Source organism: Acinonyx jubatus, chromosome A2, assembly GCF_027475565.1.
Source record: "Acinonyx jubatus isolate Ajub_Pintada_27869175 chromosome A2, VMU_Ajub_asm_v1.0, whole genome shotgun sequence".
NCBI classification, from domain to species: domain Eukaryota; kingdom Metazoa; phylum Chordata; class Mammalia; order Carnivora; family Felidae; genus Acinonyx; species Acinonyx jubatus.
This window is the reverse complement of record NC_069383.1, coordinates 127233800-127247551: the sequence shown is the minus strand read 5'-3', so window position 1 is coordinate 127247551 and position 13752 is coordinate 127233800.

The following is a 13752-nucleotide window of genomic DNA, read 5'->3' as shown; positions in this document are numbered from 1 at the left end:
TTGGAACGGGTGCAGATCTGCCTCTCAGGAGAAGACCTCCAGGAGGAGGAACTGAGCCAGGGGAGAGAGAATCCCCCTTGGCTACAGGTGCAGTGGTATGAGGGACAGTCGGGGGCAGCTAGTGGCCCATCTCACACCATACTGTCTCCTGGTCTTCCTCAGGCATTCCCCCCAGAGGCACACACTTTCCCTCCTTACAGCCTTCCTTTCCACAGTCCCCTCCACCTGCATCGTCCCCACCCCCCCCCCCCCCCAACTCTCCTGCCTTGGCTGGTTACTGGCCATCGCTCAAGCCTCAGCACAAAGGTCTCTCCTTCAGAGAAGCCTTTGCAAATCCACTTACTGACGTAGCCCACCCCTCTCCCAATCCTTCCACCTTCAGCCATTTGGTTTGTTTTTGTTTGTCTGTTTTCCCCTTATAGTATTTACCATAATTTGTAATCACTGGCTAATTTGCTCCCCTCCACCCCCTTTTATCTATCTGCCTCTTTAGAATCCAAGCTCCATGAAAATCGAAACTATCCAAAAGCATTCCCCAGAGCCAGGTACTTAGTAGGATTCTCAATAAATAGTTATGAATAAATAAATGATTGCTTTGAGTTTTCAACTCCCCAGTAGCTGTGTGACTTTAGAAAAATCACTGGGCCACCCTGGGCTTTGTTAAAGGGGATGGTGAAACTTGTTCTGACTTCCTCCTGAGGTGGTCCTGAGGACCGACCTCATAAACGATCACACAACAACTTCAAAATCCAAAGCATTACTGTTTACCAATATTAACGGAGTCGTGAGGTTGACATTTTGTAAAGATTTACACCGCACCCAATGGCATACGTGGTTGCTCAGAGGGGTACGTGCTGGTGCTACATTCTCTCATTGTGCTCCCCCGCCCCACAGTAATTTGGGGGATGAGCACCCAAAAGACTGTAAGTAAATAAATGATGTGCTTGCTGAGCGCTGCCCCTCTCTGCCTGCCAGCTGGTAAAGTGGCCCTCTAAGTGGAGAGCTGCTTTCTCTCAGGAAAATGCACGTCACTTTCCACTGCCGGCGTGGGCTGCCATTATCATACTGTTCGGCTCCTGCCGCATTATGCAGCCTGCCGTCAGCAACCAAAGGTCTCCAGGAGAAACACTGCCTGGCCTTTAAAAAAAAAAAAAAAAAAAAAAAATTAAAAAGGAAGGGTGCTGCTGAAGGGATTGAACTCCCTCCCAAAAAGGAAAACTCTCCTCTGCGAAGGAAAACCACCTAAGCCCCCCAGCCTCGTCACATTGTCGCCTGGCTATTATTCAGCTGACAAAATGCCCACTTTTCCTATTTGCACCTGGAGCCTGGAGTCACCAATCCGTCACATCTGGTTGCCGAGTGCTTTTCTGCAGGGTGATTATCGGAGTGTGTTCCTGCTGCCTGGGTGGGGACTGAAGGGGAGGCTGGGAACCTGGGGGACAGTCTTGCATTCTGTTCTAGCACTTGAAATGGTCTTGCTTTCCCACTGCCCCCTCTCTCCTCCACCCTACTCCCACACAAACTGCACTTATCCGGGGCTTGGGAAGATATGAATGGAAAATAACCTAGATATATGCCCCATGTGCCAAGTTGCACGTATCTCAATTTTGTCCACCCAAGTGAGGAGCATCGTCTGCTACCTGTATGCCCATAGCAGCCAAAGGAAACAGACGATGGCTAATTACCACCCCTTTCCAGAATGTTCTAGAGCAATGCTCTCCAACAGAACTTACTGCAATCATCAAAATAGTCTATATCTGCACTGTCCAATATGGTGGTCACTGGTCACATGTGGCAATTGCACATGTCATGTAGCTAGCGCGACTGAGGAGCTGCATTTTTTTATTTCATTTAAATCCAAATACCCACATGTGGTTAGTGGCCAAAGTACTGCACAGTGTGGCTCTAGAGCAATGCTTTTCCGACTTCAGTATGGACAGGAATATCTCATTAAAATGCAGATATTAAATTAAGAAGTCTGGAATGAGGGTCTGAGAGTCTGCCTTTTTTCTTTTTCTTTTTGAAGATTTTATTTTTTCAAGTAATCTCTACACCCCTCATGGGGCTCGAACTTACAACCCTGAGATCAAGAGTCACATGCCCTGCCGACTGAGCCAGCCAGGTGCCCCTCTGCATTTCTAACAAGCTCCCAGCAACACTGATGATACTGGCTACTGGTCTACCCTTTGATCAGCAAGGAGCTGTGGTTCCCAAACTTGATTGCACACCGGGCCTCCCTGGAGAGCTTTAAAAATATTGCCGCCTGGGTCCAACCCCTAGAGACTCTCATACAAATGGTCACAGGGAGGGGGCGCAGGTGGCTAGACACAGACATGCTTAAAAAGCTCCCCAGGTGATTTTAGTGGACAGCCAAGGTTGAGAACCACCCACACTGCACTGCAAATGACCTAGTTAATGCTTTTTAAAATAACTCCTCATCCCAGAGAACAGAGCACTGGCTTTATATTAATTTCTGAAAGGATCTTATTGGTACACAGCCAAACCTTTAGGGAGTTTAGGATGATTTTGCCCATCCAGACTAGAAATGGGAAACAAGTTTTTGACAGTCTATCCAATTAGAGCTGATGTGGCTCTGGAGAGCCAGGATGGAAGGGGGGACGGGGGGGGGGGGGCGGGCAGGGGTGAGGCATGCAGAGCTGGAAAGGCTATGAGAATTCCCCCAGGGGACACTCAACCTGTATCTGCCCACTCCTCTGCAGCCCCCACGCCAGATTCTGTGTCATGCTATGGCACCAAAGATACTAGCTGATTCTTCTCCTTCCACAGGGACCAAAGCCCAGAGGGGAGATGACCACAGAGTCTGGAGTCCAACTACCTGGGTTTGAATTCAAACTCTGTTGCCGATTATTAGGTCTGTGATTTGCATAAGTTACCTTAACTGCTTGAGCCTTTATTTTCTCACCTCTAAAATGGGGATAAGTATCCCGCCTTCCTCCCTAGTGTGTGAAGACTGGAGTCATTCCCAACACTGCATGAGCAGTGTCACTCTGCCAGCTGTCCCTACAATGCCATCCATCTCTGCCCCACCCTCTGCTCTTGACCTCACTGAACTCATTTTAGCTCCTGAAGCCCCCAGCTCCCATTCACTCCAGCCTCCCTCCCCCCTGCCACACACACGCTTGGGCTTCCTGCATGCAATCAGTCCTTTCCTCTTAAGGCATGGTTACTGCTCCGGATGCTTCTTAGATCAGCACGACTGGTACTGCCCCTGAGAAGCCTTTCTCCCCCAGCTCTTCTTAGCCCCACACTTCTTAGTACTTGGTGCAGTTCATTCATTCATTCAGCTTTATTTCAGCACCTCCTACGTGCCATGTACTGTCCTAGGCTCTGAGAATACTGAGGAGAACAACAAAAAATTGAGAGAAAAAGAGAAAAATCTCTATTGTCACAACCCTTACATTCTGGGATAGAGTGACCATCCGCAAGGAAACAAAGAGAAAAGAGAACAGGGATGTTGGGTAGCCACGGAGATCCTCCAGGAAGGGTGATGACTGGGAAAAACAAAAACAACCAAACAACCAACCAAACAAAAACCAACCCTGGAGATGTGGAGCAAGCCACGCGTATACCTGAGGGGAAAGCATTCCGGGCAGAGGGAAGAGCCAGACCAAATACAAAACTGCCATGTGACGCTTTGCGAATCACTCAATTCGCCTCAAACATACAACCTGGATTATGGACTCCGTGGTAGGGGAACAGAATCACACACTTTGTTCTCAGCACCTGGCTATCTGGCATGCAGTTGGCACTCAAGACATGTTGAATGCATGCATGAACAGGGTATGCCAGCATTTCTGGAGAATGTATGTGTTGGGGACCAGGGGTTACGTATTTACTGAAAAACCTGCTGCCATTCTCACCTGTGGAAAATAACTACTGGGAGAAAAAAAAAATCTCTTGAAATGGAGTACTCTTCTTTTCTTTCTCACATTTCCTTTAAATGATCCTCCCTCTACCCAGCCAGAGGGATCCATCACGGAGAGGATTAGGATTGCGTGGCAGGAATGCACAGAGGGAAAAAGAGCTGATGTTCAGATTTTAACTCCCGAAATAGGCACTTGAAGCCCATTTCCGAGAATTCAATAGTCATGAAAGGCAAGGCTTCTGATGTACAGAACTGGTGTCTGTGAAAGGAAAACATTTAATAGCTTTATAGAAATGGGTTCTTTCCTCCTCCAAATCAAAAGGCAAAGCCGTGAAGGAGGAGGGTGTAAATTTATCTCCAAGAAATACATTCAAAAGCAAGCAGACGCTGTCGGGGGACCCACACTGGCAGGCAAGGAGGAGACACCGAGGAGCTGGGGTTGGGGTGCTGACAGGGTCTGGCGGGGTCACTCAAAGACAAGGCTTTCATCCTCAAGAGGTAGCCTGGTCCACCATGTCAATCAGGGTCCGCACAGAGTGCCCAACTGAAGATCCTTTCTTGAGGACACCATTGACAGAGGTGGGGGCAGGGTGAAAGGAAGCAGGAAGCGGCTGGAGACACCCCAAGACCAGCATTTCAGGGAAGCCCTTCCATTCCTCAGCCAGAAGGGGTGAGGGGGGCTGGGATCTCTGACCACAGGGAGAGCTGGCACCCAGGGGCTGTGTAAGCTGAGCTACTGCCCAAGCGCTGCTGTGCAGATAGCAAGGAGCAGGGCAGAAATGACCACCCCGTCCTCTTCTCTCGCCCTCTGAACTCCTGATGGTCCTTCTGCTGGACCCCAGCAGAAGGGGTCCCATACCTTGGGGTGTCCTGTACCATGCCCCCCTGGACCCTCTGCTGACTTCAGCCATAGCCACAGTGAGATTCATATAAGCTCAGACTCATGCTGACAGCATCCTATTTCCAGCACATCCACCTGCTGCTCAGGGTCCTCTCTGAAGGTGGGGAGTGCCCTCAGCCAATGCACAGTGATGCCCAGGAACATGGGGCTGTTAGAGCCCCCATGGACACCTCATGGACAAAGGCAAATACCCCCTCAAGAGACAACTGCCAGGAAGTCTGGGGTCCTCCTCGAAGATCCTAGCAGACCCTTTGTGTGTGTTTGTGTGCGTGCGTGTGTGTATCTATGTTTTATGTTTATTTATTTTTGAGAGAGAGACCGATCATGAGCAGGGGAGAGGAGGGTGAGGGAGACACAGAATCTGAGGCAGAGCGACCTGTCAGCACAGAGACTGACATAGGGCTTGAACCCACAAACCGCCGAGATCACGACCTGAGCCACAGCCGGACACCCAACGGACTGAGCCACCCAGATGCCCCCAGCAGACCCTTGCACAACACACCTTTATGTTGCCCGTCCCTGCTCCTCTGCTCCCCATCTCCTCATTCCTGGGACCAGCTCTGCCGCAGCCTGGGTTCTCTGGAGGCGGACTCTCAGGCAGAATTAAGGGTGCAAGATGTCTATTAGGAAACCAACACCTGTGAAAGTTAGGGAAGGAAGCAGGCTTGGGCAGAGGGAAAAGCTGAGAAGTGACACAAGGTCGACAAAGCCTCTGGCAGCCTGGGGATGCGGGTGGGGGGTGGAGTTTGGAGCCAGCCTCTTGGGCAGAATGGCCAGGCCTTTCCACCCCCACCTCACTCAGTCTCTGGGTGTCCGTACAGAAGAGGATGCTAGCAGCCCCCAGAAAGGAGGGCCTGACCTCAGGTGGTACAGCAGTGCTCTCTGCAGTTGAGTCAGATGCTGAAGGAGGTGACTGCTGGGGCACGCGGTCCTTCCTTGAAGGGGGACCAGAATGGCAGGTCCGTGTTCGCTGACCTCTGTGAAACTGGCAGACAAGTCCCCCAGTCCTCATCTAAGGCTCTGCTTTGGGGGAAGCCCAAGCAAAGCCAGAGGGTGATGCACTACTGGGATTGGCGCCCCAGGGCACCGAGCAGGGGGACACGGCATGGAACCCTGGATGGGGGGGACCAGCATGCCCATCCAAGCATGGCCCGTGCCCAGGGATGGGGAGCCCCGGAGAAGTACAGCAAGCCGTCCCACTCAAACACTGCCCACATGTACCTCATGGCAAGCCCATGACCACTCAGGAAACTCAGAGAACCTTGCAAGGGAAAGCCTTCCCACCGTTCCTCAGGAGGAACAAAACAGAGCCTGCTGAGGTCCCTGTTCAAATGACTGCCCCCTGAAATAGGGGGTCATGAACTCGACCTTCATCTAGAGACTGCTCAGTTTATAGCTTTTACATTACCTTGAAGAAAGCATCACATAGTGAGTGCCTGCAATGACTTCTGGCACCACTGTTTGCATCTATGATGTTTACTCCAACTAACAGATGAGGAAAAAGTGGCTCAGAGAGTTTAAGTAACTTATCCAAAGTCACAGAGCCCCAAGTGACAGAACCAGGATTAAGAAACATTCCACGTAGCTGGCACTGTCAGGCACCATCTCAGGACGTTCTCGGCCCGTGTATTTCCCCCATCACACTTGCTGAGGCAAAGCAGTAGGCTGGGCTGGAGGTTTTTCCAGTTAGTTCAGGATGGCCAAAATCTGGCCAGGAGACCAAGCTGGATTTCCAGCAGCTTCACACATGCCGTCTGCCTGTCTTCAATCACACTGTAACAACCCTGCCTTGTTCATCACTGCTTTTCCTTCTCTTGCCTCCTCTAATTTCTCTCCATATCCTTTATGATGAGCCATTGCATAGAGAGTGATTTACAGTCTCTACTCTCATCTGCCTCGGGTTGGAGGAAAAAAAAAAAAGAGAGCGAGAGAATTAAATTGGATGGAGCACTCCAGGAACCTGTCTCTGACTTCAGCCCCTCTCGTTTACCCAGTGATGCATCACGCTGCGTTCTAATGGCTTCGTAATGGGCAACTTAATCTGCCATTAAACTGACTCTAGAAGCACCCCTCACCGCCGGACTCCGCCAGATGCCTTGGCCATTGGTCTGCTTGCTGAACCATGACAGTTGCATGGTAGCGTTTGTCCTGAGATTGGTTGGTGTCCTAGGAAGAAGGGCTTTCTTTCTTCGGGGGTCACAGACTCAAATGCTGAGGGGCCAGAGAGGTAAAGCAGATGAGTGAAACTGGTAGTGGGGATTCTGGCCTTCTGTCTAAACGGGCAGTCCCAGCTGAGCAGCCTCAGTTGTTGAGTTGGGGGGTTTAGCCCCAGATCTTCCAATATCTCAATATAAGCCAGGAATGCAGAGTTTTATGTATAATCTCCCTCATTTTTAAACGTCAGCATCTATTTAAAAACATTTTTTTACACACCGGACAGGCCAAATAAAACATGTCAGCTGACAGCTTTGGTCCAGACTGTGAACTCTGTCTCAGAGAGACCCAGAGACTCCCCACTGGGTCCTTCCTCGCCCTAGAGATTTCCTGCAACTCTGCTCAGCATGGATAAGAAAATAATAAATCGGTCACTTCACTATCCAATTAGCAGCCTCTGCACATTCCTTCCTCTCCCCGCTGGAGGAAAAGAAAACAAACAGGAAAATCCTGCCCTGTTTTGATTTGGATCAAGCCAGTGATGTTACCACCTATTTGAGGCACTCTAGGGCTCGAGTTCTGGAGACAAATGCATGCCTCTACCCCAGGGAGCTCCTCTTACATACGGGTCCCAAGCGCCAAACCGCAGCCACCACAAGCCATGGATACTTCCCCAGCGGGCCCAGCAGGAAAGAGGACTCTGCACAGGGGCAGAGCCAGAGTTGGGAAGTAAGAGTGAGCCTGGGGGTGTGGCTGGGCTGAGGGGAGCGTTGTCATGGTAACTGCAATTTCCAGAACCATCTCCATCCCTTGGAGACCTCTTCTATGGAGCTCAAAGGTTTTCTTTCACACTCTGTACTCTATTGTCAACATCCAAGGAACATACTCCCTGAAAGTTCTGAAAAGGTGCCATTCTCGAGACGCAGTGCAGAGAGTGAACCCTCGGGCCAAACTACCCCGGGGTTTATATGTCAGCCTTCCACTCAGTATTTGAGTGAGCTTGGGCAAGACACTGGCAAGACACTGTGCCTCAGTTTCCTCATCTGTAAAATGGAGCCGATAGTTGAACTGATCTTGAAGGTGAGGATTAAAGGAGTTAATGTAGAAAGCACATCTACGCTGGTTGCTGGCACACAGTAAGTGCTATGTAAGTGTAAGGTATTATTATTGTTACTATCATAATTTGGAGAATCTGCTGCCTCCTTAGCTGAGAGATGGAGAGTCACCAGTCTCTTGGTGCTCCTGTAGGACGTAATGAGGTCTCTTCAGACTACCAGACTCCTCCCACTTTTTATCACATTCTCTTCCCTCCCTCTGCTCCGCTGAAACGCTACCCAACTTTCAAACCCACCTCCAATACCATTTCTTCTTTTACACCAGATAGAATCATCTTCACTTTCCTCTGAACTCACTTGCTACTTTATTGGCACGTAGACTAGAGCACTTATCACAATTTATCTTAGACCAGAGCTATGTGTGGCTATGTCTTATCTCCCTGGAGACAGTGACCTCATCTTATTCTTTATATCCACCGTAGGACTGTGTCTTCAACATAATAGGTGTTAAGTCAATATTTGCTAAAGATATGTTAAATGAATACATGAATTAGATTCCCCGAAATAACCAGGGAGATTCAGCCACAGTAAGTCTGAGGTTTGAGGGCTCAGAGCACTCAGAATGGATTCAGATTCAGCCAAGGGAATTTCAGGAGATAACAATTATAATAAAAACAACAATAATAAAACAACAACAACAACAACAATGGTAGCATTTATTGAGTGCCTACCATATGCCAGAAGCTGTTCTAAACTATCCACCCAGGATGTTTTCTGGAATCGTCACTCACTATTCTAGGTGAGGATGCTGGAGTAATATACCCAAAGACCAACAACTGGTTAGTGGAACAGAAGGGATTTAAACCACATATCTTGGTGGTTTAAACCACATATCTTCCCATGGAAGCAGACCCTGAAACAAATATCCGAGAGCAAATAGCTCATCTGGGAGGTGGTCCCAGGGAGCACTGGAGGGGAATGAGGAAGTGAAACAAGGGAAGAGGCCAGTGGAATGCAATAGTGCACAGGGTACCTCTGTGGGCAAGTGGGGCACAGTCCTGCCGGGGACCACAGGAAGACTATGCAGAATATGCTTCAGGGGCAAGGAAGCTGGGGTGATTATGCACCAACCCCTACTCATCTTTGGTTGGGGCTGCGGTCAAGGGTCTCACCCTTCGGCACATCCAACCATGCCCACGTGTAAGCTAAGCGCACTCCTGTGGCCAGAGAAAGCTCCAGATAGGAGTTTGCACATAGCAATGGTGAGTGTCAAAGGGATGGGGGCTGGGACAAGGGGCTAACATTGTCTTTGACACCTGATTCCAAAGCCATTCCTCTTTCTATCACACCACAGGCCAGTGCCACTCATGTCTGGGCAGGAGATGCATCTTCTATGGGTATTTTTGCCAGTTTTGAGTATTCCCATGATTAGTTCCAGCACCTCAGTATCCTACTTTATACTTCTTAATACATAAACACACATATCACAAACATAAATCTGCAGGAGGAACAGTTTCCATTTGGGAAGAAGTAAACAAACTTGGTAAGGTTAAAGAAACTTGCTCAGGGTCACATGGATGGCTGGTGACGGAGAGGTAGGCAGGTGCAGGCCTTTGCTTTTACAGAGTCCGAAATGAGGTTTTTAAAATTAATTAATTCATTCATTCATTCCGGTGAAAATACTGACCTGTTGACCAGCCTGACAAATAACAGAAATAAGCTCTCCTGGCTGAAACTGGTGAAATTTGAGACACAGGGGCTGGCAGAAATCCCTTAGAAACGTGTCACACAGATGTACATGAATGGCCACTTGCCTAAAATTATTTTAGCACAGAGTAACATGGGAACAGAGAACCACCAGCCAAACAGCACGAGACCCACTTCGTGTTCCCTCTTTCCTTCCAAGATAACCCTCTGGCAGGCAGCATGGGCCACAAGTAAAGAACACAGGCTTGGGAAATAGGCAGGGGTCCAAATCCTGCTTATTCACTGTTAAGGACCTTGGGCTAGGGTGGCGCATCACTCTGAGGTCCGGTTTTCTCACTAATCAAGTAAATATAAACAACAGAGCCCACCTCCTCATGATGCAGTGGATATTAAATGAAGTACATGCAGACAGTGGTTGGCCTAGTACCCAGGTGTCAATGGACCAGAGACAGTGTGGCTGGGGGACAAGTGCTACGTCCCTTCACAATATTATATAGACTGAAGCCACTGATAAACCTTGAGGTACCGAGGTTTAGCCATGCCCTGCACAACTTTGTTTCTGAGGGTTTTTAAGTTTAATTTTATTTATTTTGACAGAGAGAAAGCGCACATGCATGCATGTGAGCAGGGGAGGGGCAGAGAGAGGGGGAGAGCATCCCAAGCTGTCAGCATAGAGCCTGACGCAGAGCTTGATCCCATGAACTTAACCGCGAGATCATGACCTGAGCCAAAATCAAGAGTCCGACGCTTAACCGCCTGAGCCACTCAGGTGCCCCTGTTTGTGAGTTTTAAAGAAAGGGACTTTCTTCTTACACATAAGGAGAGTTATCAAACTATTATTTTATTAACAACTGAGCACAAAACAGTTCATATGATCTATTTTGTCACAACCATACCTTGGCATGAACGTTTATAGTAGCATTTAGTGATTGTGCGTAGTGATTTTCTTAGGGCCAAGTTTACAGACCTCCCTTAATTCTTACACCCTGTAGAAAACACACCGCGAAGGCATTTAAGCCAATCCATATACTGTGAATGCCTTTAGTTTCACCAAAGAGAGCACATTTCCGATATTCATGAGGCTGGTCAAAGGGTCAAATTCATACACACACACACACACACAACGTCATTTCCAACAGTATGGATGCTAAGGAGGAAAGCTTTGGTTGTCACACAAGATGTGGGAAACCAAAGGGCTTGTAGCAGCCCTCACTAGCACGAGCCTCTGTGGCCCTTCTTGGACGACACATTCTTGATCAGGCTGCTCTTATTAGCACTACCAAGTATAGATTGAGCGCTCACAATATCACACTAGATATGAGAAAGGACTTTAAAAGAAAATGAGAGGTATCCTAATACAGTTAGCATTCAGTAACTGAGAGCAACTAACAGCTCTTAATAACAGTATTGGGACAGGATCATCCCACATCACTGCCTCTGCTCATCCTCTTACCCAGCTTCGACTCCCCATTGTGATCTATTTTCTTTTTTTCTTTTATTTATTTATTTATTTATTTATTTATTTATTTATTTATTTATTTTAAATATGAAATTTATTGTCAAACTGGTTTCCATACAACACCCAGTGCTCATCCCAACAGGTGCCTTCCTCAATACCCATCACCCACCCCCCATCAACCCTCAGTTTGTTCTCAGTTTTTAAGAGTCTCTTCTACATTGTGATCTATTTTCAAGAGGAAAAGGCCAAATTGGTAAAAAAAAAAAAAAAAAAAAAAAAACACAAACTAGGAGGCTGTATAATCTCCCCCCAATTAGCATTTGCAAAGGCTAAGATCAAGGAGGTGTCTATTTCTAAGGAGCACTAGTAGGAATAAGGAGTGGTCGGTGTGGCAACGAGCCATCAAAATCCCCCTTAAGGAAGGAGGCACTTAGGTCCCTGGGTGCTGGGAGCTGCCAGCAGCTGACCCTCAGCTCAGCGGTCAGTGCTGTAAGGGACTGTTTTGGCCAGAGAGAGCTACCTCCCTCCTCTCCAAAGCCTTGTCCCCCTCCACAGGGCTGCATCCAATGACTGACAGATATGGGGGTGCATAGGCCTGACCCCCCCCCCCCCGCCCCACTCCAGCTCCAACTGACAGGACTCTAAAGGGCGCCCCCAGGGGACAATTCCCTAGGAAAACTGCACTGCAGTTCTACTTCTCCCTCTGCCCAATTCACCCCCCTCCTTCTCCTCCCCTCCCCCTCCCTTTCCCTCTCATTCCCTTCCCTTCCCTTCCAGGGATGTTGCCTCCTGCCCACCAATCTCCACCACAGAGTCGCTTCTGGGGGAACCCAACAGGCAAAAGGAAGACAGGGAAAAAATGAGCTGCATCACAATTTTGGGTATTCAGAATTCAGATCTGGGACTCACAGAGATTCAGGGATCCTGATGGCCTTCATGGAAATGCCAGGAAAACCCTTGAAACCAGGTCCCCAGGGGTCAGCACGTAGAGGCAGGGATTTCCACTTTCCCAAGCTTCTTCCAGTTAATAGCTGGGTGAGACCAGATTCAAACCTCAAGCCAACTTGCCTCTGGAATTTCTCCCTTCCCAGCTTTCCTCTCACACGTTTTTCAAAAAAAACAAGCGCTCAGGAATGAGGCTTCCAGTGCAAATGGATTCTGTGATGCTCAGAGGAGAGCGGGGCACTGGAGACACCTGCAGGTCACGGGTTCAAGCCTGTCATTGTCAGCTGACAAAACCAAGGCCCAGAATGGGGGAGAGACAAGTCCTGAGTCTAATTGACAGTGGTGGAGTTGAGACAGAACCCCAGATCTCCCAGCTCTGTCTTGAATTTTCTCATTTACTTAACTCCACTGTGAGGAAGGCAAAAATGGGTGGGAGGGCTGGGGACAGAGGTAGGGCAAAGACTTGTAGTCATAGTTCCACTGGCCTGGAGCAAAGGCCTCCTCAATGATAACAAAAAAGGCCACCTTTTATGGAGCACATACCACATTAAGCACTTATATAATCTCACTGAATTGTCACAATAACCTGATAAAGGTGGGTATTGTTATTATATTCATATTGCAGGAGAGGAATCAGACTCAGCTGAAGTCATCTTCTCAGGGATGCCTAGCCGACAATGACCAGACCACTTCACTTGAGAGTTCTCTTTCTTCTCTAGTGTAATTTGCTATTCCCTGCTCTCTTTTTCCACCTCCCTGGAAACTTAATTTCTTTTCTGGGTTTGTTACTCATCCTCTCCCTTTCAGAACTACAAGAGGAAGAAAATTATCCATCCTGTAAATGAGTGTTTAGGACTCTGGCACCCTCGAACAGTGGGAGGAATTTGAGATTATAAGGTTCTGGATTCAAATCCTGACTGTCACTTTCTAGCTCTGCCCCCTGTCTGAGCCTCCAGCTCCCTATGGGTAAAATGTTCAGTAGAAAAGTTGTGATTATAAACCCTTCTATCCTATCAAAGCAAAGCCTTTCAACCCTCCTGTTCCAATCTCTCCTCACCCATGGAATTAGGATTAAAGACTGTTTTAGGGCTGGTAATTACTACAGCAGGAAGAAGGGTAACGAGGGGGGGCAGGCAGTTGATATTAAACATAGTCAACCAACCAATGGCCCCTGGCCTTGTTGCTTGGTTTTTCCGTCTGTACAATGGGAACAGAACCTGCTTCCCAGGGTTGTGGTGCTATCTAGATGAAATAATGTGTGGCAAGTGCTAAACTTGGTACCTCACAAATGATCAATGAATAGTACTGTTATCAGCATCATCCCAGCGACAATGGCTGCTGAGTTCCAAGAGTCACCCGTGGACACAAGCTGTAACCTGGAGAAGAATGTGGACTAGTGGTTCTGAAACTTTAGCAGGCAGCAGAATCACTGGGAGGCAGGGCTGACTTCATGGGTTCTTAGAAGACTCCACGTTTTGTTTAATGCTTTGCTGTCGCCTTCTTGAAATTCTTAATAATTTCTGAACAAGGGACCCTGTGTTTTCCTTTGGCATTCGGCCCCACAAATTATGTAGCCAGTCTTGTCTGGAGAACTTATTAAAACACAGAAAACTGGGCCCACCTCCAGACTTTCTGATTCAGTAGG